Raw genomic sequence first — 25,842 nt, forward strand, 5'->3', positions numbered from 1 at the left:
GCCTTGTGTTCAATACAGACATAAGGGCAAAAGGGTAATTGTACATATAAGTATTATTACAAAAGGATTTGTCAGATCACATGACATTTTCGTGTCTTGGGTAGCAGTGATGTGTTGCTAGATACCGCTCACTGTTTATTATGTTAAATACGTGATTTAATATAATTGCCAATGCCGCGAAAACCTACAGGGTCACACACAAAAAGGACGGATTGATGAGAGATAAAGTAACTAAGGAATATCGTAATGTACGGTGCCCTTAAGTGAATTGTAGAACATCGTAAGGTACGGTATACTTAAGTAGAATACGAAATATGATAAGGTACCACGCGCTTAAGTGATTTTGGCATATTATAAGATATGGGTCACATACACTTGAGTGGGCTTTTTAGCTTGCAGCCCACACAAGTGGTTCTATAAATAGAACCCTTGTGTAGAAGCATTTGTGCAGTTACAATTTCGTTTCTCTCTCTCTCTCTCTCACTTAAAGCCTTCATTCGTAGCAGCTAGCACTGAGATTGAAGGAATCCGTTCGTGTGGACTGAGTATAGGTGTTGTCATGTGCCTTAAAGTATCACGTGTTGATGCGAAAAACGACGTCGATTTCAAATTAATTGTTCATTAAAATTTTCGGCGCGGGGCGCTGCCCCCTTGACCACCGTCCGCTGATCGGTCAGCGGAACCCCCGTTCCCGCTGACCGAACAGCGGACCCCCGGCTAACTCTACGTAGTGTGATTGGTCGCCGAAATTTAATTTGGTTTTAATTAATTAAAAGAATTAAAATTAATAATAATAATAATAATAATAACAATGTGTTTATTATTATTGTCTTGTGGTGATCGGTTGTGGCTTTAGTTTTCCTTTATTTTGTTTTGGATTTTTAAAATACGACCTGCGTGTCGTGCCTCTCTTTTAATCTCTTAATGTAACTTCTTTTCTCATCTCACTCCCTCATATGTAAAACGAGTTTCTTTTATGTAATGTAATGTTATGAAGAAAGAGAAGAATTCAATATCAAAGGAGGACAACCTTGAAGATCTTGCTTGGAGAAGCTTAGATCGTTATTAGGTTAACTTAGGTTCTCTCATTGGCTTGGGAGAACAATTGCGCTAGGGGCCATAACTGTTTCATTATGTATGTTGATGCATGTGAATGTATGTTGATGCACGTGAGAGACGATTTATATGATAAATAAGCCGGTGAGATCAGAATAATTGCAAATTCCCTCAAATTAAATATTAAGTTTATTCTTTCCAAGTTTTAGCACTCATCAAGACTAGTATCGGATAATGTAGGTTTCGCCTATGCGAGGTGCATGTTCTATATTAGTAAGGTGCGATGGGATAATTGTAATATCTAATTGCTAAAACAATGGGTCAAACTTAACTAAATAAATTATAATAAGATTATATATGTTTAGAAGCAAGAGTTGGAAAAGATCCATGTGATGGATTGGAATAAGGAGTTATTCACCCAACTAAAATATTCGAGAGTTGTATTAGATACAATTGGAAGGAGTTCCTACCTAAATAACCTAGTTTTGTGTAATCCGCCTACGCGGACTTAAAACAAAGTGAAATGTGGATCTCAACCCACTAGAAAATCTTCCAACGGGATTTTCCAAATCAAATGGTGAGGGTCATTTGTTTTGAGTAAAATAGTGGGAGCATATTTAATTAAAGGCCTAATTGAATATGTTATTGATACTTATATTTTAATTATTTTCATGTAGATTACCATGACAACAAACACATCTAACAACATTTTGTGATCAATCCTTGACAAGGAAAAATTGTCTGGGATAAATTTTTTGGATTGGCACCGAAATCTGAGGATTATCCTCAAACATGATAGAAAGTTGTATGTCTTGGAGAAACCTGTTCCTGAAGAGGAACCTCCTAGTTCTGCACCTAAGGCATAAAGATATGCTTATAAGAAGCATGTCTATGATGCCAATGAAACTGCTTGTCTCATGCTAGCTACCATGAACTCAGAGTTGCAAAAGCAACATGAGAACATGGCAGCGTTCGATATGATCGAACACCTGAAGATGCTCTATCAAGAGCAAGCAAGGCATGAAAGGTTTGAAGTTTCAAAAGCCCTTTCTCAAGGCAAGTTAGTTGAGGGAGCCCTGTAGGTCCCCATGTGCTCAAGATGATTGGGTATGTGGAAAACCTTGAGAGGTTGGGTTTTCTCCTCGGAAAGGAACTTGCGACTAATTTGATCTTGCAATCGTTGCTAGATAGATTCAGTCAATTTGGTCTAAATTTCAATATGAACGATATGGACAAATCTATTCCTGAAGTGCTAGCCATGTTAAGAACTTCTGAGCAGAATCTGAAGTCAAAAAGGAAGTCCATTCTGATGATCGAAAATGGAAAGAGACAGAACAAAAGACCCACCAAGCAGGGTGATAAAGGGAAAGGCAAGGAAGTTGCCAAACCCAAACCCATTGTTGCTGCTTTGAAGCCTAGTGGAGGCATAGCAAAGGAAGGCATCTGCTACCATTGCGGTAAGACCGGACACTGGAAGAGAAACTGCCCAAAGTACCTGGAAGATAAGAAGAATGGAGTAGAGACTTCAACTTCAGGTATTTTTGTTATTGAAATTAATTTATCTACTTATGCATCATGGGTATTAGATACTGGATGCGGTTCTCACATTTGTACTAATGTGTAGGGGCTAAAAATGAGTAGAGATTTGGCAAAAGGTGAAGTTGACCTACGAGTTGGCAATGGAGCAAAGGTTGTTTCTTTAGCCGTAGGAACTTATGTATTGACTTTACCTAGTGGTTTAATAATTCAGTTAGAGAACTATTATTATGTACCTGCAATTAGAAGGAATATTATTTCCGTTTCTTGTTTGGACAAGTTTGGTTTTTCATTTATAATAAAGAACAATTGTTGCTCAATTTATTTGAATGATATACTCTATGCTACTGCACAAATGAACAATGGACTATATGTCCTTGATCTTGAAATGCCTATTTATAACATTAATACTAAAAGGATGAAACCTAATGAGTTAAATCCAACTTACCTTTGGCATTGTCGATTAGGCCACATAAATGAGAAACGCATTTCCAAACTTCATAAAGATGGACTCTTGGACTCTTTTGATTATGAATCATATGAGACATGCAGATCTTGTTTAATTGGAAAGATGACAAAGTCTCCATTCACAGGAAAATGTGAAAGAGCTAATGATCTTTTGGCCCTCATACATACTGATGTATGTGGACCACTGAACATACCAGCCAAAGGAGGTTTTCAGTACTTCATCACATTTACTGATGATTTCAGTAGATATGGTTATGTGTATTTAATGAAACACAAATCAGAGTCCTTTGAAAAGTTCAAGGAATTCAAGAATGAAGTACAAAACCAACTAGGTAAGAATATTAAAACTCTTCGATCAGATCGAGGTGGTGAGTATTTATGCCTAGAGTTTGATGACCATCTGAAAGAGTCTAGGATCCTATCCCAACTTACTCCTCCTGGAACACCCCAATGGAATGGTGTATCTGAGAGAAGAAATCGGACCCTGTTAGACATGGTCCGATCCATGATGAGTCACGTCGATCTTCCAAACTCCTTTTGGGGACATGCACTATTGACAGTAGCTTACACACTTAACCGTGTTCCATCCAAAAAGGTTGAGAAGACACCATATGAGATATGGGGGGGTAAGAAACCACATATGTCTTACATGAAGATTTGGGGTTGCGAAGTTTATGTGAAACGACAAATTTCAATTAAGCTTGAGCCCAAATCTGACAAATGCTTATTTGTGGGGTATTCTAAAGAAACAAGAGGGTGTTACTTCTACAATCCTTCTGAGGGCAAAGTGTTTGTCGCTCGAACTGGAGTTTTCCTATAAAAGGATTTTATTTCCAAAGGAATCAGTGGGAGGAAAGTAGAGGTTAAAGAAATTCAAGAATCACAAAGTATCGATACACCTATGGAGGAATTAGAGCAGGAAACACAAGTAGTTGTGGAAGAGCAACCTGCTCAAGTAGAACAAGACAGCGTAGGTCAAGCAGGATATGACACATTGAGAGATATGGATATCTCATAACTAATCAAGGTGATGTATTACTCATGGATCAAGATGAGCATGTGACCTACCAAGAGGCCATAACTGGTCCCGAGTCTGAGAAGTGGCTAGAAGCCATGAAATCTGAAATGGATTCCATGCACATAAACCAAGTTTGGACCTTGGTAGAGCCTCCTGTAGGAGTTAACCCTATAGGATGCAAGTGGGTCTTCAAAAAGAAGACTGACATGGATGGTAAGGTACATACCTATAAGGCAAGACTGGTTGCAAAAAGATATAAACAAATTCATGGGGTTGACTATGATGAAACCTTTTCACCAGTTGCAATGCTTAAATCTGTTCGGATTTTACTTGCTATCGCTGCATATCATGATTATGAAATATGGCAGATGGATGTCAAAACTGCTTTCCTTAATGGGAATCTTCTTGAGGATGTGTACATGACACAACCTGAAGGATTTAACATACCAGAAGAAGCCCAAAAGATATGTAAGTTACAAAGATCAATCTATGGATTGAAGCAAGCTTCCAGAAGCTGGAATCTTCATTTTGATGAAACGGTAAAACAATATGGATTCATCAAGAACGAAGATGAGTCTTGTGTCTACAAGAAGGTTAGTGGGAGTATGATCGTTTTCCTGGTATTGTATGTAGATGACATATTACTCATTGGAAACGATGTCCCTACCCTGTAACAAGTAAAGTCTTGGTTGGGGAAATGCTTTTCTATGAAGGACCTAGGTGAAGCAGCCTATATATTAGGAATCAGAATCTATAGAGATAGATCACAAAAACTGCTTGGCCTAAGTCAGAGTACGTACATAGACAAAGTGCTGAGACGCTTTAATATGCATGATTCCAAGAAAGGATTCATACCTATGCAATATGGTTGGTGTCTATCAAAAACACAATACCCTTCAACTAAGGAAGAAAGGGATCGCATGAATAAGATTCCATATGCATCTGCAATAGGATATATCATGTATGCCATGTTATGTACTCGACCAGATGTCTCGTATGCTTTAAGTGCAACGAGTAGGTACCAATCTGATCCTGGTGATGCTCATTGGGTAGCTGTCAAGAATATCCTTAAGTATTTGAGAAGGACTAAGGACTCATTCTTGATATATGGAGGTCAAGAAGAGCTGGCTGTAATTGGATATACCGACGCTAGTTTCCAGACAGATAAGGATGACTTTAGATCGTAATCTGGTTATGTGTTTTGCTTAAACGGTGGCGCTGTGAGCTGGAAAAGTTCAAAGCAAGACACAGTTGCTGATTCTACAACCGAGGCCGAGTATATTGTTGCCTCAAGTGCAGCAAAGGAAGCTGTTTGGATCAAAAAGTTCATTAGTGAACTTGGCATAGTTCCTAGCATTGTAGATCCCATTAGTCTCTATTGTGATAACAATGGTGCCATCGCACAAGCTAAGGAGCCTAGATCTCACCAATGATCCAAACACATACTTAGGCGTTATCACCTCATTCGAGAGATAATAGATAGAGGAGATGTGAAAATATGCAGAGTACCTACACTTGACAATATTGCTGACCCACTGACAAAGCCTCTTGCGCAGCAGAAGCATGATGGCCATACTAGATTTATGGGCATTAGGGGTATGCCTGATTGGCTCTAGTGCTAGTGGGAGATTGTTGGTGTAAGCCCTAGAGGCCAATACTTTTGGTACTTGTCTCGAATTATTTATTAATAATAAAAGGCTTTTTCTTTATTATGTTTGTTTAATAAAGTCCCTAGAATGGCTAGTCCGTTTAATGTATCAAGTGCGACTTAATCATGAGATCACATTAAACATAAGGACATTATTCTTAAAGTATCCATAGTCGAGCTTTATTGTGAAGTGGGATAACATTAAAGCATTAAGACTATTATGTATATAGATTGATGATCACATCTCATGGATCATGGATAAGGAGTTATCAAGTCTTAAACATAGGTATGAATATTAAGAGTAATATTTATATTGGATTGACCCGCTATGAGAATACTATATAGAATGTTATGCAAAGTGTCATAAGTTATTCTCATGGTGATAATGGTGTATAGCACCCTTCAACCTGAAACCACTATGGACCCTAGATGTAGAGTCGAATACCTTATTGCTGATCAAACATTGTCCTCAACTGGATGACCATAAAGACAGTTGATGGGTACTCTACGAAGCGTGCTAAGGAACATGAGTGACCTAGATGGAATTTTCCCATCCTGCGTAACAGGATAAATGTCTATGGGCCCAATATTGAACTGGACAAGGATGACACGGTTTATTCCTTGTGTTCAATATAGACATAAGGGCAAAAGGGTAATTGTACATATAAGTATTATCACAAAAGGATTTGTCAGATCACATGACATTTTTGTGTCTTGGGTAGCAGTGATGTGTTGCTAGATACCGCTCACTGTTTATTATGTTAAATACATGATTTAATATAATTGTTAATGCCGCGAAAACCTACAGGGTCACACACAAAAAGGACGGATTGATGAGAGATAAAGTAACTAAGGAATACCGTAATGTACGGTGTCCTTAAATGAATTGTAGAACATCGTAAGTTACGGTGTACTTAAGTAGAATACGAAATATGGTAAGGTACCACGCGCTTAAGTGATTTTGGCATATTATAAGATATGGGCCACATACACTTGAGTGGGCTTTTTAGCTTACAGCCCACACAAGTGGTTCTATAAATAGAACCCTTGTGTAGAAGCATTTGTGCAGTTGCAATTTCGTTTCTCTCTCTCTCTCTCTCTCACTCAAATCCTTCATTCGTAGCAGCTAGCACTGAGATTAAAGGAATCCGTTCGTGTGGACTGAGTAGAGGCGTTGTCATCGTTCAACGTTCGTGATCGCTCCGTAGATTTGCATCAAAGGTTACAATCGCCACAAGAGGTAACGATTCTATCACTGATTATGCCCATTAGTAAGGATCACTAAAGGAGAAATTTTAAATTTCGTTGCGTTTTGGATAGCTTTTCTCCTTGATTATCATGGACATCAGACTTGATCCTTTCCATGACAACCCTACATACGGATAAAAAAATTGAAAACGGCCCTCGGGGTGTTGTGAGGAAACATGTTAGCATAGGCTTTCTTCAACAATCCAGGAAGGTCCTCGAGTTACTGATTAGCAAATTCGGCTAAGCGTACATGTCTGTCGGTCTAATACTGGGCATCCTTGATGAGGTTGTGTAGCAAGGAAAGACTCGGTCCGCTCAGGATATCCTGCACAAATTCTTCTTTCTGGTCCAGGAGAACTTTCAAGTGACGGCTCTAAACCTCCCATTGGGTAGCTTCCTCCTACAGTTGGTTCCTTTCTTCCAAGTTCCGATGGGCCTGGCAATTCAAAGATCGTATCTCTTCAAACCTTTTGTCGACGTCACTCTGGAGTTGTGCGAGGGTTACTTCCAGCTTCTTGGCGCGGGCTTGCTCGTCCTTCAGCTCCTTCTGATATTTCTCCAATAAGTCTTGTAGAGTTTTTATTTGGCCTTGGTAGTCAATCTCCCGCTTGCAGGCTCGATACCGGGCTTCGGCTAGCTCCTTCTTCTTGTTTGCAATGGTCTCAAAAGACCCTTTCAGAGCGTCTCCCACTTTTCTCCTTTTGTTTTGCTCAATATGGATATCAGTATTTGCTTTGTTGAACCTTTCCCTCTTCTGACTGAGACTGGCTTTCAGGGTGTTCTTTTCTGAGGTGACTTTTATCAAGCTAGAACGGAGACCGGCATTCTCTTTTTCCAACTTCTTGATAATTTCTTTAAGGCGATCCACTTCAGAAATGACGGCGGCAGATGGCTTGGTGGTTTTGATACACATGGAAGGTTCCCACAGGTATGCCAGAATGTTCAGAGTGTGAACTGTTGATAGACCAGTGTCACTACTTGAGGACGCTCATTCCTGGAAGCCGCTTGTCTTAGCTTGTACTTTCTGATGTTTATGTTGAGAATCACCCCCAGTCTTGTTGGGTGGGATTCCTTGTTGTACTTTTTTGGATATTTGGATCTTTGTTGTATGATCCAGTTGCTCATTTATAGATGAGATTGTTGTTTCATTCTGTGCTCATTGCTCAATTGTATGCTGTTTCTGTATCTCCTATGTTGTTTTGTTGCAGGTTGCCATCTTTCGAAGATGAATCAGGCTCTTTGAATGCCTGAGAAATGAACATTTCATGTGCATCATATGCATTAGCATCATACTCATATCATATTGCATGACAGGTGTTCTAGTTCGGACTTCTCACTCTGATTCCTGTGTCAGGCAGGATAGCTGATTAGAGACCGCACCGGTATTCTACCAGACTTAATCAACGCAGAAGCATGGATCAGGTTCAGAACGAGTTGGCTGAGATGAGGGCGAACATGGCCCAGTTCATGACGATGATGCAAGGGGTTGCTCAAGGTCAGGAGGAGCTCCGAGCTTTGGTTCAAAGACAAGAGACGGTTATTCAGGCGTCTAACCGTGGTTCACCTGCTGGTATTCCCGTGCCTGAGAATATCAATGTTGCTGCTGCTCCCGTTCATGACTATGCTGTGGGAGATGAACTCAGAGGTATCAGAATCAACGGACAGCCTCTTGCTGCAGAGACTGTCAACGCCAGAGCTACTCGGGCTCCGGTTCGTCATCCAGCTCCGATTGTCGACAGACAAGAGGACATGTTCACAATGCTGAGTGAGGATGAGGATGTTGTCAGAGTTGAGGATAGGGATCGTAAGGTCGATGCCCTGGCTGAGAAAATTCGTGCGATGGAGTGTCAAAATTCTCTTGGTTTTGACGTGACAAATCTGGGGTTGGTGGAAGGTCTGAGAATTCCCCACAAATTCAAAGCGCCCACCTTTGACAAGTACAACGGTACTTCTTGCCCTCGCACTCATGTGCAGGCGTATTATCGGAAGATCTCGGCATATACAGATGACGAGAAAATGTGGATGTACTTTTTCCAAGATAGTCTATCTGGGGCATCTTTGGATTGGTACATGGAGCTCAAGAGAGATTCGATCCGATGCTGGAAGGATTTAGGAGAAGCTTTCCTCAGACAGTATAAGCACAACATGGATATGGCACCTAGCCGGACTCAGCTGCAGAGTCTGTGTCAGAAAAACAATGAAAGCTTTAAAGAGTACGCCCAGAGGTGGCGTGAGCTTGCTGCGAGAGTTCAACCCCCTATGCTGGAGAGGGAGTTGACAGATATGTTTATTGGCACACTTCAGGGTGTTTTTATGGACCGAATGGGGAGTTGCCCATTTGGAAGCTTCTCTGACGTGGTCATTTGTGGGGAGAGGACTGAGAGTTTGATCAAGGCTGGGAAGATCAACGATGATGGCTCCTCGTCTTCAAAGAAACCTTTCTCTGGGGCACCTCGTCGTAGAGAAGGTGAAACCAATGCTGTTCAGCACCGCCGAGGGCCGAACAGAAACCAAAATCAATACAGACAGGTTGCTGCAGTAACCATTCCTGCACCTCAACAACGTCAACCTCCGCAACAACCGAGACAACAACAACAACAGCAGCAGCGTCCTTATCAGTCGAGGCATAGGCTGCTTCCTGACAGACGGTTTAACCCATTGCCAATGACCTACGCTGAGTTAATGCCTGAGTTGCTCAGATTAGGGTTCGTTGAGTTGAGAACCATGGCTCCACCAACTGTTTTGCCTCCGGGATATGATGCCAATGTCCGGTGTGATTTCCATTCTGGTGCACCCGGACATCATATTGAGAAGTGCCGGGCTTTTCAGCATAAAGTCCAAGATTTGATCGATGCCAAGACGATCAACTTCGCCCCGGTACCTAATGTTGTGAATAATCCTATGCCCGCGCATGGTGCTCACCGGGTAAACTGTGTTGATAGTGAGGTTGAAGATCTGGTTGTCCGGGTTGAAGAGATTCAGACCTCTCTGCTTGTGGTAAAGGGCCGTCTGTTGAGTAGCGGTGTTCATCTGGGCTGTGATGAAGACTGTATGGGCTGTGCAGAAGCTGAGAATGGGTGTGAACTATTGAGGGCTGGTGTCCAAAGGCTGATTAACGAGGGCCGTGTGCAGTTTGGCCGGGCTGACAACAGAGATCGTGGGGCAATGTCTACTGTCACGATATTTTTCAAACCGTCTGAAGGACGTGGGCCGAGGGCTGTTGGTAGTGCGCCTACAACGAATGGTACTCCTGTTACCATCTCCGCACCAGTGACTGTCAACGCTCCAACTACTATTGTTGTATCAGGTAGAAGACCTGTGGTTGAGAATAGTAGGGTCGTGCCCTGGACGTATGACAACGCCTACCGAAACAACCGAAGGGCTGAGAATCGGGTCAGGCCGACCAATCAAGCTCCAGTGACTATTGCTGCACCAGTCAGTAGAGCTCTTGTGGTTGCGAGTCCCGCTGTGGACAATGTTGGGGGACCAGGAGGCTTTACTCGTAGTGGTCGGCTGTTTGCGCCTCAACCTTTGAGGGATGCTAATGCTGAGGCATCCGCTAGAGCAAAGGGCAAACAGGTCGTGGTTGACGAAGCGCCTGCTCAAACGAATGTGCCTGGTGGCTCGTTTGAAAAGGATGTGGAGGAGTTCATGCGCATTATTAAGAAGAGTGACTACAAGATTGTGGATCAACTCAACCAAACTCCCTTCAAAATCTCTATCCTTTCTCTGCTGTTGTGCTCTGAGGCACATCGAGACGCCTTGTTGAAGATGCTGAATATGGCGTATGTACCTCAAGAGATCTCCGTCAACCAGCTTGAGGGTGTTATTGCTAACGTGAGTACCCGACACGGCATGGGATTTACTGATCTTGATCTAACGCCTGAGGGTCGCAACCATAACAAAGCCTTGCATATCACCATGGAGTGCAAGGGGGCTGTGTTGTCTCACGTACTGGTGGACACCGGGTCTTCTCTGAATGTGCTTCCGAAGCAAATCTTGAAGAAGATACCTGTTGAAGGGGTTGTACTAACGCCTAGCGACCTGATAGTTCGTGCTTTTGACGGATCCAAACGTTCTGTGTTTGGGGAAGTCACTTTGCCCGTGAAGATAGGTCCTGAGGAGTTTGACATCGTCTTCTATGTCATGGATATCCAACCCGCTTACAGTTGTTTACTGGGACGTCCATGGATTCATGCAGCAGGGGCAGTTTCGTCACCTCTCCACCAAAAGCTCAAGTACGTCTGGAACGGTCAGATTGTGACTGTATGCAGTGAAGAGGACATCTTGGTGAGTCATTTATCCTTGTTCAAGTACGTCGAGGTGGATGGTGAAATCCACGAGACTTTGTGCCAGGCGTTCGAGACCGTGGCTCTTGAGAAGGTGGCCTACGCTGAGCAGAGGAAGCCAGGTGCTTCAATTACTTCTTACAAGCAGGCTAAGGAGGTTGTTGATTCCGGTAAGGCTGAAGGCTGGGGCAAGATGGTGGACTTGCCTGTCAATGAAGACAAATTCGGCATTGGTTATGAGCTTCTCCGAGCAGAGCAGGGTGCAGCAGGTCCTAGTACCTTTACCAGCGCTGGGCTGATGAATCACAGTGACGTCTTCGCAGCTGATGTTGAAGATGTTGACAGTGATTGTGATCTCGACTGCTGGGTCCGCCCGAGTGCACCAGGGGAAGTGATCAACAACTGGACTGCGGAGGATATAGTCCAAGTTACTCTTCAAACAGAGTAATTTTCTTTGGTTTTTTCATTCTGCACAAAACCCTACGTTCTGCCCAAGACGTAGTGGTTCATTGTAGGGCCACATCATGTTTCAATTTTTATCATTAATAAAGGACGTTTTGCAAACAATTTTGTGATCCCTGTCTTTCTATTTTTGTTTTTCATTTTTCAATAAAAATAAAAATGGCAATGTTTTTGTTTTTGTGACTTTATTGAAATCTTTTTCTAAAACAAAGCATTAAACATGCAGAAGTGATCTTATGGCATCTACTATGAACAAATCTGTTATGGCTCAGTATGATTTCGACAATCCCATCTACCAAGCTGAAGAGGAGAGTGAGGAAGACAGTGAACTCCCGAGAGAATTGGCTAGATTGTTGAAGCAGGAGGAAAGGGTCATCCAACCTCATCAGGAAGAGTTGGAAATTGTTAATATTGGTACTGAGGACGCCAGAAGAGATATTAAGATTGAGGCTGCTTTGAAACCTGAGGTCAAGAGCAGGTTGATTGAGATGCTGAGAGAGTATGTGGAGATATTCGCCTGGTCTTATCAAGATATGCCTGGGTTGGATACTGATATTGTGGTTCATAGACTACCTCTCAGGGAAGATTGTCCTTCGGTCAAGCAGAAGCTTCGTAGAACGAGTCCTGATATGGCTGTTAAAATCAAGGAAGAGGTTCAGAAGCAGTTCGATGCGGGTTTCTTGTCAGTAACAACTTATCCACCATGGGTAGCCAACATCGTTCCAGTGCCGAAGAAGGATGGAAAAGTCAGAATGTGTGTCGATTACCGGGATTTGAATAGGGCGAGTCCGAAAGATGATTTCCCATTACCTCACATTGATGTGTTGATGGATAATACGGCTCAATCCTCGGTATTCTCTTTCATGGATGGTTTCTCGGGCTATAATCAGATTAAGATGGCGCCAGAGGACATGGAAAAGACGACATTCATTACACCTTAGGGCACGTTCTGCTATAAGGTGATGCCATTTGGGCTGAAGAATGCCGGTGCTACCTATCAGAGGGCTATGACGACTCTCTTTCATGACATGATGCACAAAGAGATCGAAGTGTACGTGGATGATATGATTGCGAAGTCGCAGACAGAAGAGGAGCACCTGGTTAATTTGCAGAAGTTGTTTGACAGATCGGTCAAGTTCAAACTGAGGCTGAATCCAAACAAGTGTACGTTTGGAGTGAGATCAGGGAAGCTGTTAGGCTTCATTGTCAGTGAGAAAGGGATTGAGGTTGATCCAGCAAAAGTCAAAGCTATTCAAGAGATGCCTGAACCGAAAACTGAAAAGCAGGTTCGTGGGTTTTTAGGGAGATTGAACTACATTGCAAGGTTTGTATCTCACCTAACTGCCACGTGTGAACCGATATTCAAATTGCTGAGAAAGAATCAAGCAATCAGGTGGAATGATGACTGTCAGAAAGCTTTTGACAAGATAAAAGAGTATTTACAGAAACCTCCAATCCTGATTCCTCCAGTTCCTGGGAGACCATTGATAATGTACTTGTCAGTAACCGAGAATTCAATGGGGTGTGTATTGGGACAGCATGACGAGTCTGGTCGAAAAGAGCATGCCATATACTACCTTAGCAAAAAGTTTACCGACTGTGAAATCAAATATTCACAGCTTGAGAAAACTTGTTGTGCTTTGGCCTGGGCTGCTCGCCGACTGAGGCAGTATATGTTGAACCATACTACCTTGTTGATTTCTAAGATGGATCCAGTGAAATACATCTTTGAGAAGCCGGCTCTCACCGGACGTGTTGCCCGTTGGCAGATGATCTTAACAGAGTATGATATCCAGTACACGTCGCAGAAGGCTATCAAAGGAAGTGTTTTGCCAGATTATCTCGCCGAACAACCGATCGACGACTATCAGCCGATGATGTTTGAATTCCCTGATGAAGACATCATGTATCTTAAGATGAAAGATTGCGAAGAGCCTCTTGTCGAGGAAGGACCGGATCCTGATGACAAGTGGACACTGATGTTTGATGGGGCTGTAAATGTGAATGGTAATGGTGTTGGTGCAGTGCTGATCAATCCTAAAGGTGCTCATATACCTTTTTCTGCCAGATTGACTTTTGATGTCACCAACAACGAAGCTGAGTATGAGGCTTGTATCATGGGGATAGAAGAAGCCATTGATTTGAGAATCAAAACGCTTGACATTTTCGGAGATTCAGCTCTAGTGATCAATCAGGTCAATGGAGATTGGAATACGAACCAGCCACATTTGATTCCGTATAGAGATTACACCAGAAGAATACTGACGTTCTTCAAGAAGGTGAAGTTGTATCATGTCCCCCGGGATGAGAATCAAATGGCTGATGCTTTGGCTACTTTATCATCTATGATAAAAGTTCATTGGTGGAATCATGTGCCACATGTTGCGGTGAATCGACTCGAGAGGCCTGCGTATGTGTTTGCAGCCGAGTCTGTTGTTGTTGATGAGAAGTCGTGGTACTATGATATCAAAAACTTCCTCAAGACTCAGGAGTATCCTGAAGGCGCGTCAAAGAATGACAAGAAAACCCTGAGAAGGCTAGCTGTAAGCTTTTATTTGAATCAGGATGATGTGTTGTATAAGAGAAACTTTGACATGGTCTTGCTCAGATGCGTGGATAGACACGAAGCAGACATGTTGATGCAAGAAGTGCACGAAGGTTCATTTGGTACCCATGCTGGTGGTCATGCAATATCGAAGAAACTATTAAGAGCCGGTTATTACTGGATGACTATGGAATCCGATTGTTTCAAGTATGCTCGGAAATGCCATAAGTGCCAGATCTATGCTGATAAGGTGCATGTACCACCAAGCCCTCTGAACGTCATGAACTCGCCTTGGCCGTTCGCCATGTGGGGCATTGATATGATTGGGAAGATTGAGCCTACTGCTTCGAATGGACATCGCTTCATCTTGGTTGCGATTGATTACTTCACCAAGTGGGTGGAAGCAGCTTCCTATGCTAATGTTACCAAACAAGTGGTTGCCCGGTTCATCAAGAAAGAAATCATATGTCGTTACGGAGTTCCTGAGAGAATCATCACTGACAATGGTTCAAATCTCAATAACAAGATGATGAAAGAGCTTTGCAAAGATTTCAAGATTGAACATCACAATTCTTCTCCTTACAGACCAAAGATGAATGGTGCTGTAGAGGCGGCTAACAAGAATATCAAGAAGATTGTGCAGAAGATGGTCGTAACGTACAAGGATTGGCATGAGATGCTGCCTTTCGCTTTGCATGGGTACCGTACCTCAGTACGTACGTCGACCGGGGCAACCCCGTACTCCCTTGTGTATGGTATGGAAGCAGTCCTGCCTGTTGAAGTGGAGATCCCTTCTCTGAGGGTATTATTGGATGTCAAGCTGGACGAAGCCGAGTGGATTCGAACAAGGTTTAATGAATTGAGCTTTATCGAAGAGAGACGGCTAGCAGCTGTGTGCCATGGGCAGTTATATCAGAGAAGGATGAAGCGAGCCTTTGATCAGAAAGTGCGTCCTCGGAGCTATCAGATCGGTGATCTAGTTCTGAAGAGGATCCTTCCTCCCGGTACAGATAACAGGGGCAAGTGGACTCCTAATTACGAAGGTCCATATGTTGTGAAGAAGGTCTTCTCCGGTGGAGCCTTGATGCTTACAACTATGGATGGTGAAGATTTTCCGTCCCCTGTTAACTCAGATGTAGTCAAAAAATACTTCGCATAAATTGACCCGCTGGACAAAAAGAATAAAAGAGTCCAGGCAAAAAAGGGCATCCCGGCGAACCAAAAAACAGAAAGAAAAGGTTCGGGCAAAAATTAGGGATAAAATGAAAAGGATTTGTACACCCGGTAAGTCGAAAACCCGCAAGGGCGGCTTAGGCAAAAATGGGTATCCCGGTGGATTGAAAACCCGAAAGGGCGATCCAGCCAAAAGAGGGATTTGAGCGAAGGCTACAGTCTGAGTTATCTGTACTTCATCGCGCTTTATCGTCTGCCATCTCGAAAGATGTGATCGGTCCAGTCAGTCTTCTCAGAAAGCAAGGAGTTGGGAGGAAAACTGATGATCTGTGGGTTATAACAGAATTGGGAATTAGTGGATGCCGTGTTCACATTGCCATTAGGATAGATTTTTCCTTTTGTGCACAATTACCTCTTTCTAGGAATTGCTTCCCTATGTATTCGCCTTTTCAGGCACATTTTTCAATCAATAAAAGTCGTTATTCAGATAAATAGCTCTCTTGTTTTTCTTTTACTGTTTTGTTTGCAAAAACGTCCGAATTTTTGATAAACATTGCATATAAAAACATGAAGGCTTAACAATAACTTGCAGAAAGATAAAACATTTGAAAATCATTTTGAATGTTGAGGACACTTGAGCGTATCTTGTCCATATATCCCTGGGGCATGTTATTGTGATGTTTTGCAGGTCGTCATCTGTGAGCATTTCCCCAGCAGGTATTTCTCCAAGCAAGTTTGGAAGCTGTCAGAGTTGTGTTCCCCTGCAGAGGTGTTTGTGGATGGTGTCTGTTTTCCCAGCAGCTCTAAGGGTTGCCTATCCACAGCAGGCCTGTGTTTGCAGATTTCCCAGTGGGTGTATTCCTCAGCAGATGTTTTCGCCAGGAGAGTTCCCCGGAGGAGTTTATCATTGGAGTGTTGTTCCCCAGCAGTCGGGTTGTGATACTGTTATCCTTAGCGTGGTCGTGAGCGCTCATCCTCAGCAGGGTTGTGGATATTTCTCCCCAGCACAGAGTCTGGTATATTGGTTGTACCACCAGAGTGTTGTTTTCCTTAGCAAAGAGGTGTGTTATCCCCAGCAGGGTGGATTTCCATAGCAGATCTCCCAAGTAGAGATTGGTGTTGCTTCCTCAGCAAGTTCCCCGAGTGGAGCGGGTTTCAATGAAATATTTCTCCAGCAGAGTTCATCCTACCAGCGGATTGGACGAGTTTTCGTAGCAGATTGATGTTTGCATCCCCAGCCGAGTCTATTCTACCTATGGATTGCGTGGGTCGTCCCCAGTGGAGTAGCAGTTATTCCCCAAAGCTATCCTACCTGAGGTTTGGTTGAGTCTTCCCCGGTGAAGTCGCTTTATCATTCCCCGGTAAAGTCGTCTTGTTACTCCCCGGCGAGTAGTTTCACCAGAGAGTTGCCTGGTTTACTTTCCCCAGTGGAACATTATTGATTAATCCCCGAAGAGTTGCCTAGTTTGTTCCCCAGTGGAGTATTTGTTTGCTTCCCGAGCGGATTGGGTCCTATGAAGGATGATCCCCAGCGGAGTCTATCCTTTCCCCGGCAGCAGTTTTGTTTTTCCAGCATGAGTGAGAAGTCGGTGCTTCCTCGGCAAAGCATTCCCCGATAAGGCTCTCCCCGCAGAGTAGTCTCCAAGCAGAGTCTCCCCGCAGAGTTGGAGTGTCTGATCTTTTGGCTCCCTAGCCAGTGTTGCATTTTGCATGTAGTAATCATTGCATCTTCAAAAATGCGTAGCATTTCCATTCAATATGGAGCATTACCATAGAAAAATTCAAACATATGCATTCATGTGTTCGAAGCCCAATCAGACCGTATTCCCGGCAGAAGCGGATTTTTGTTCATCTATACGGCACGTTTGCTACAGTTGCTTCAGTCAACACTTGGTGTATAGTCCCCTCAGAGAGGTTTATTTCCTCATCCGTTGGCGAAAGGAAAGCCTGTTTCTCCCCAGTGAGATCCCCTGCAAGTGTTTAGCCTTGCCCAGACATGTAGATGTTGGTATCCTGTCAACACCCGCGTGTGTTATTTCTTTGGTGTCGGTAAACACCATTTTTCGGTGATTTCCAGTCATGCGTAAGTTTCTGGTCTTCTTTGGTGTCGGTAAACACCATTATTCGGTGCTTTCCCAGTCATGCGTAAGTGTCTGGTCTCCTTCTGATGTCTGTAAACATCATCTTTCGATGTTCGTAACGTCGTCCTCCTTCCCTAGTGAAGTAGCTATACTCCTCTCCGTTGGTGTCGATAAACGTCGAGTTTTTCCCTATCATCCGTGGATGATTTGGTTGTGATTCACTCTCCCCAAAAGAGTTTACTCCTCTCCGTTGGTGTCGATAAACGTTGAGTTTTTCCTATGCGTCCGATGACGTATAGTTGTTTATTCCCCACAGGTCATTTGGTAATACCAGATGATTCCCCTCAGAGTTTCCTCCTCTCCGTTGGTGTCGATAAACGTTGAGTTTTTCTCATTCGTCCGTTGACGTTTGATTGTATACCCTATTCCCAATCATTCATTAATGTCTGGTCGATTCCCAGCCAGAATCCCCAATAGACGTCCTATTCGGTTTCCGGTTGTTGTCTCCCTTTCGTCCGATGACGTCTGGTCGAGTTTTCCTGGTCGTCCCCAGTTGATCCTCCTTCTCCGTTGGTGTCGATAAACGTCGAGCTTCTCCCTTTCGTCCTATGACATCTGGTCAAGTCTTCCCATTCATCCGATGATGTCTGGTTACCTCTCTGTTGGTCTTGGTAAACGTCGAGTTTTTCCTGGTCGTCCCCAGTAGAGTTTTTCCTGGTCGTCCAATAGACATTCCACAATCTTCAATCTGACTTGCAAACATGCAATTGGCAGTAACCCAACCAAAATTAAATTCTAATTTCAGTGTGAACAATACACATACAAAATGGAAGTAAAACCAAACTTAATTTGAATTTCAGGCTTAATTTCACTAACTAAATTTGGTGTGAATCACAAACATGACTAACTGATTTCATTTATAACTGACTCTGAATTTTGTGTGAATTTGAACATGATTTCGATGGCATTTCGTAACTGATTCAAGATTTATAAAACCTCATATTCTGCAGTTTTTCATCCACTCATCACACACGCAGAACAAATCACATAGCACAGTCACTCTTAACTCTCAGAATCTCATGATTCATAACTCTCATCTCAATCTCACGCAACTGTTCAATACCATTTTCTAATAACAACAACACAATAGTAGCAGAATTTTGAGAAGAAGAAGAAGGAATCAAATCAAGGAGAGTGAAGATTCAATACCTGGTCACGTCAAAACTCTGTTGGGGTTAGTTTTCTCATCTCTGTTTTGATTCCGGTTCTTTTCGATGTCACGCGTGCATATAAACGAGTTTAATTTAGGAATATTGATTCCAGATATTTGCTTGATTTGGAGCCGTTGTTCTTCATCTTATTTTCATTACGAGTTCACGCTTGGAGAATGAGACGCGAATCAACGAGGATGTATGTTGAGTTCAATTTTGGAGGTTAAAGGTTGCAGAGTGTTTGTTTCTTCACAACCTTCGTTTGGATTCCGTACTGAGGAGAAGAAAATGCATGTTGCAGTTGCAGTTTTGCCGAGATGGTGGATCTCGTTTGCGTCGTGAAAAACTTGAGTATTGGAATTCATTTCTGACCTAACCATTAGCATTTGGGACTTAAACGTACGCTGGTATTTTTTCATTGCATTTTTCCTTGGCCTGGATTTGGTTGGGCCTTAGGCCCAACATTTACACATACTACACCCATCTGATCAATCGATTCAATGCATGGGCCTAAGGTCCCAGGCCCATGTGCGTTTTTGCTGCTAACACATCAGTTTGGGCCTGCAACCCCTTTTTTGAGCCTCTTGATTATTTACTAATTAATTCATGTTTTTTTTCTTTTGATAATTATAATTAGGGATAGGATTAAGATTAATCATGGTTGATCATATTAATTCTGATTAAATTAATTAGTTAGAGTAATTAGAAATTTAGGTCATAATTAGAATTATAGAATTACTTAGAAGTTTTTAGAATCTAATTAGAGTTGTAAATCTTGATTAAGTTATGTTTAGATTTGATTAGGATAATTAGATTTTAGACTAATTATATTTTCACATAATTAGATATAATTAGGTTTAATTAGTTTTTGATTAAATGTTGTTTTTTAAAAGCTATATTCCCTAATTAATCATTTTCACATATTGCCCCTAGGTAGAAAAATTCTGATTTTTAATGCATGATCTCTTAGCTTAGGGTTTTACTTAGAAATATTTGATTTCATTTAATTGATTAATTCCTTAGGGTTGTATATAACGTAGTTAACTTCTCTAAATCCCACTGATTAGTGTTGACCAAATGTCACTTTGGTCAACCAAATCCTTTGTATTGTGCTTTAATCCCCAAGCATATTCAAGTAATCAAAAGACCCTTGATCACTTGATAAGGCAAGTCAATGGTGCTCAAGCTATATTGGATATGCTGAATATCAGGAGCTCAAGACCTCAAGATTTAAATGCAAGATCAAGACTTCAAAGTCAATACCAATCAAGCATAGATGACAAAGTGGACTACTTCTCAAGCACAACAAAAGTATCAACACTTGCGAACCATAATTCAGATTATGTGGCATAAGCCTTAAGAAACAAAGAATGAATGAGAGTGGAGAACTCCATTAACTCATTCTGAATATCTTTGGGTACGGGACGAATGATCCAGTTGTTCATCGTATTCACCTCTGTTCATAGACTTTAGCACAATTTAAATCATATGATTGTCAAGTCTTCTGCTACAACAAGTAACATTGCATCATCAAGATCAACACTCAGGATCGCTTATCAGCAACTTGTCAATTCTGATTCAAGTTGTATGCCATGAGCATTAAGTAACAAAGAATGATGAGAGTGAAGCATTCATATCCTTGTCTAGTATATCTTTAGGTATGGGACAAATGACCCATTTGCTCAAGGTATTCTCCTTTGTTCATAGACTTTAATGAAATTTGACTCATACAATTGCTAATTCTTCTTCAAGCAAGCATCGATCTTTCTTCAATAGTGAAGCACCCTTACTTTCCTCGTGGATTCAGTACCAGACTCTCCTTCTTGATGTCCATTGATCTGTTGTCGCACACGGGTCAAAAATGAGTAATTAAGAACGGTAGTCTAGGGAAGCGACACTCGAGTATTGTATCGCAGAGACTCTTGATAAATTAACCAAATAAGAAAATGAAATAGGGGGTTTTTATTAGATTAAGAATAAGTGATTATAAAATGTGATTATAAAGCATGCAATTTTTATTTAGTTAAGAAAGCAAACCAAAACCAAAACAGATGAAAACTGAAAACAAAACGAAGAAAACAAAACAAATAAATGGTTCCCTTCCCCACATTTAAAACATACATTGTCCTCAATGAAAGATCCTAAATATAAAATAAGAGTGAGAGAAAATAAAAAACACACCCGAGGAGTCAAGGCGGATAAATGATCGCATAAGCAGTCTTTCCCAAAGAGAGCTCTTCTACAGTCTCTTCTTCCAAAGTTGGGTTCTCATGGAGTAGCTTTGGGTAGTGTCCATTGACCTTGAGATTTTTATTAGTGCATTTTCCTTGTATTCTAGGCTCAAAGAAGAATCTTCGATAAGTAAAAGTGTTGAATGGGAACGTGAAAGTGATCTCCTTTTTCACAACATCAAGAATCAAAGGATTACAAAGCTGCCTCACTACTTTTGTTTCATCTTTAAGTGAAATCCAGATTTCAATTGAGGATCATTAAACCTTGGCAACAAGTGTATTAAACCATTAAACCTTGGTAACAAGTGTATTAAACCAGATTTCAATTCGAAAGGTACAACAACAGGATATTCAATACAAAAAGCATTATAATCAACATCAGGGGCAACAATTTCTCTCAGAGTTCTTTGATCAACCATGTTAAACTCAATAGAAAAGAAAAAAAATCAACAAACAATGAGAAAACACATAATTAATTCAGCAATGCAGCAACAAATAAGAAAATACCGACAATGTCCCTATTAAGCAAAAACAATTGAAATACGGAAAAAACGATTAAAATAAAAGAAAAAAAAGAAAAAAAACACAAAAATTAATCTAATAAAGTCAATTAAGAATTTTGGGATTTTTTTTAATTTTCTGAAACTACAAAAAAAGAAAAAAAATCATAAAAAATAGAAAAATAAGGAATTTCAGATTTTTAGGACGGCGTCCACTATTTATTTCTTAAATATAGGCTTTCGATCCTTGATTTTTTTCTAATGAATCAACACAGAATCGGAATAATCTGAGATGATTTTCTTAAAAACAATTTTTTTTATGTTAAACATGAAAAGGCCAGAACACAAGAACGTTGGGGCAAGAATGCTGAAACACAACACATATACCTATAATAATTGTTAAAATCTATAAGAGTCCCCGGCAACGGCGCCAATTTGATCCGATGTCGCACACTGGTCAAAAACGAGTAATTAAGAACGGTAGTCTAGGGAAGCGACACTCAAGTATCGTATTGAAAGGACTCTTGATAAATTAACCAAATAAGAAAACGAAATAGGGGGTTTTGATTTGATTAAGAATAACTGATTATAAAAAGTGATTATAAAAAGTGATTATAAAAAGTGATTATAGAAAGTGATTATGAAATAAGCTGATCTACTGGTTTGATTTCCTAACTTATCATTGGTTAATATAATTTGCATGCCCTAGAGGATTCTAATCCCTTTTTAATTACACTAACAATAACAAGCGTATTGATACTAATATATGATATGTGTTCCGAATTAAGCAAACGGGTTAAGCACACGCAAATTAAGCAAATGCGATTATGGAACATATATCAATCAAAATTAATCAACACATATTCTATAGAACTTGAATAAAGCATACAAGGCATATAACATAATATTGAAAGGGAAATAACATTTGATTGAAAATTAGGAAACCTCAAAGTATCGGCAGAAACCGATTACAGCAGATCAACCTTGTGAACTTTAGCTCTCCATGAAATCTTTTAAGCAATATTGTATCATCAAAATTCATAATCGGATTCCTGTAGTAGTGAAAGACCTAATATAATAAAAGGGAAATTTGGGCCCTTATTGGATCCGACCCGAAAATTACAAAAATCGGCCCAAACTAATTATTTTAACTAAGTCTAAAACTTCAACGAATTATTCGACCCTTCTTCATTCTTAATCTGCTTTTAACTTCAACATGAAACTTGTAGTTATTTCTCTTAGATTTCCAACACATATTAGAACGCGTCAATCCGACTCCTATAGCTCAAGTTATGATATTCATAGTGATAAGGTATCAAATAACTGTTTATGCTGAAAATAAAGTACGAAAATAAAATAAAGAAAAAAATAAAGTTAAATATAAAAACACACTAAAATAGTAAAAATAATAGAATAAAATTTAGAGTTTCTTAAGTAGAATAGTAGAAGATTGTGCATCAAAATGCAGTGATCATCCATACATCTTGTGGGATCATTATCTTAGGGTCACACACCCATTTATCTCATGCATTGCCTATATAGTTACAGACTATAGCATTCTTATTTCTTGCCCATAAAGTTTAGGCAATGCATGAGATAAGTTTTCATGGGTAAAATAAGTTTTGTTTTTCCAAAATAATAAAGTCCACATAATAGCTAGTTCGTTTAATGAAATGATAAGTGTGACTTAGGAGTGCTTGTAGTGCAGTTTTGACGGTTTTGACGCTAAAAATCATTTGAACCGCAAGAGAAAAAGCATGTGGTTCAGTTTGATTCAGTTGGTTTTTAGAAATAAAACTGAACCAAACCAAACCAAACATATGTGGTTTGGATTTTCATTTTTTATAAGATTTTTATTGAGTCATACATAGACTTATAGAGAACAACATAACTTTGTGCTTAGTCATTCATACATTACCAAATAACAACAAAATTCATCATATTTAGACAAAAACTTCTAATTCAATATACAAAAAAAAATTATAATAAAGTAAAATAAAAAACATAAAATAGTTGCATAAAACAATATCAAAAATATTATAATAAAAAAGAAAAAACAGAGGCAATGAGAGATAGAGAAGATGAAAAAGAAAGAACATAAGAGATGTGATATTAGAGAAGAAAGGTGCGATAAAAACCTAATTGGGAGAGAAATCAATAACATAAAAATGAGAAGATGAAAAATAAAGAACATAAGAGTGGATAGATTATAGTAGAAGATGTGAGACATACATGGCAAATAAGATGAGAAGAATGTGTGATACTACTATGAGAGATTTGAAAAGGTTGAAACTAAAATCTTAAGTGTGAGTAAGATAATATTTGTAAGGTTAAGTGAAATGAAGTTTGGATTTCGGGTTGGATGTAGGATAAGTGAAGTTTGGGTTGTAACATAATGTAGTTTGGTTTAGCTTAGTTTGGTTTGTAAATACAAACCGCAAACCAAACCAACTCGTGTGGTTTTGTTAAAAAAAATGGCTCAAACACATCTGAATCAATTATGATTTTTGCAATTTTGGTTTGGTTTAGTTTAGTTTGCAATTTTCTATTGGGTCGATTCGGTTTTGAACACCCCTGGTGTGAGTTAATCATGATATCTTATTAAACATAAGGATGTTATTCTTAAAGTATTCATAGCCGAGTTTTATTGTGAAGTGGGATAACATTAAAGTATTGAGACTATTATGTGGATTGACTGATGATCACATCTCATGGATCATGGATAAATAGTTATCAAATCTTAACATATGTATGAATATTAAGAGTAATATTTATATCATATTGACCCGCTTTGAGAATACAACATAGATTGTTATGTAAAATGTCATAAGTTATTCTCATAGTTATAGTGGTGTATACCATCCTTCGACCTGAAACCACTATAGAACCTATATATGGAGAAGAGTAATTTATTGTTGATCAAATGTTCTCCATAACTTGATGACCATAAAGACAATTGATGGATATTCCACAAAGCATGTTGAGGGACATGAGTGACCTAGATGGAATTTTTCATCCTGCGTAACATGATAAAAATATCTAAGGGCCCACTATTGAACTGGACAAAGGTGACACGGTCTATGCCTTGTGTTCAATATAGACATGAGGACAAAAGGGTAATTGTAAACAATAATATTATCACGATTTTTTTTTGTTAGATCACATGACATTTTCATAACTTGGGTAGCAGTGATGTGTTGCTAGATACCGTTCACTATTTATTATATTAAATGTCTAATTTAATATAATTGTCAACGTCACGAGAACCTACATGATCACACACATAAGTATAGATTGATAAGAAATAGAATAAATAAGGAACACAATAAAATATAATGTACTTGAGAGAATTATGAAATACCGTGAGATACGGTGTACTTAAGTGGAATATGAAATGTCGTATAATATAATAATAATAGTTACTATTATTATTATTATAGTTATTAAATATAATGATAATAAAATTGTGCTCATTATAATAATATTTATTATAATAATAATATTAATAATATATTATTATTATTATTATTATTATTATTATATAGTGTATTTAAGTTGGATCTTTTAGCTTGCAGCCCACACAAGTTGTTCTATAAATTAATCCTTGTGCATAAGCTTTCTCACTTGATAAAATTAAGTTTGTGAAACTCTAGTCGTAATTTCTTTCTCTCCCACTCAGAGTCTTCATTCGTAGCAATTAGAACTGAGATTGAAGGCACTATGTTCGTGTGGACTGAGTAGAGATGTTGATTATCGATCATCGCTTGTGATCTTTCATCCGAATTTGCATCAAAGTTGTTAATCACCACAAGAGATAATTTTTTATTATAGATCATACATCATTCGTAAGGATCAACTAAAGGGAATTTTTTTGTTTTCCACTGCATTTTGAATTGTTTTTTCCCTTAATAACCAACTTTTTTTATTATCTTAACATCTCTCAAACCAATACCTCCTTCGGGAAAAAGTGAGCAGGCAATCTTTCAAGATGTAGTAATCAACTTTATACTATTTATGCTACCTGTACACACAAAATTTTAGATGCAAGAATCCAGTTTGTTAAGAAGATTGATTGGCCATTCATAAATCCTAAGACTATACAAAAGCATGTCTTGTATGGATGACTGGACCAATTAAACCTACCCATCATAGAAAGAAGATGGCTCTTCCAACTAGTTAGCTTGAATAATACTCTATCTGTTATAATCGGAAGATGATGAGTTATAGGTTTGCCTATGAATATAGTAACTCTAAGATAGTCAGATGGTGCTTGTCCCACACCAAATACAAGCATATTTGTAATGTGTCTCAACCTAGATCTAGAAATACCTCCACCATAAAGCTTACATTTAGTTGGAGTGATGTGTGGACCAAAA

The sequence above is a fragment of the Lathyrus oleraceus genome, chromosome 5 (genome assembly GCF_024323335.1).
Source record: "Lathyrus oleraceus cultivar Zhongwan6 chromosome 5, CAAS_Psat_ZW6_1.0, whole genome shotgun sequence".
Taxonomy (NCBI): Eukaryota; Viridiplantae; Streptophyta; class Magnoliopsida; order Fabales; family Fabaceae; genus Lathyrus; species Lathyrus oleraceus.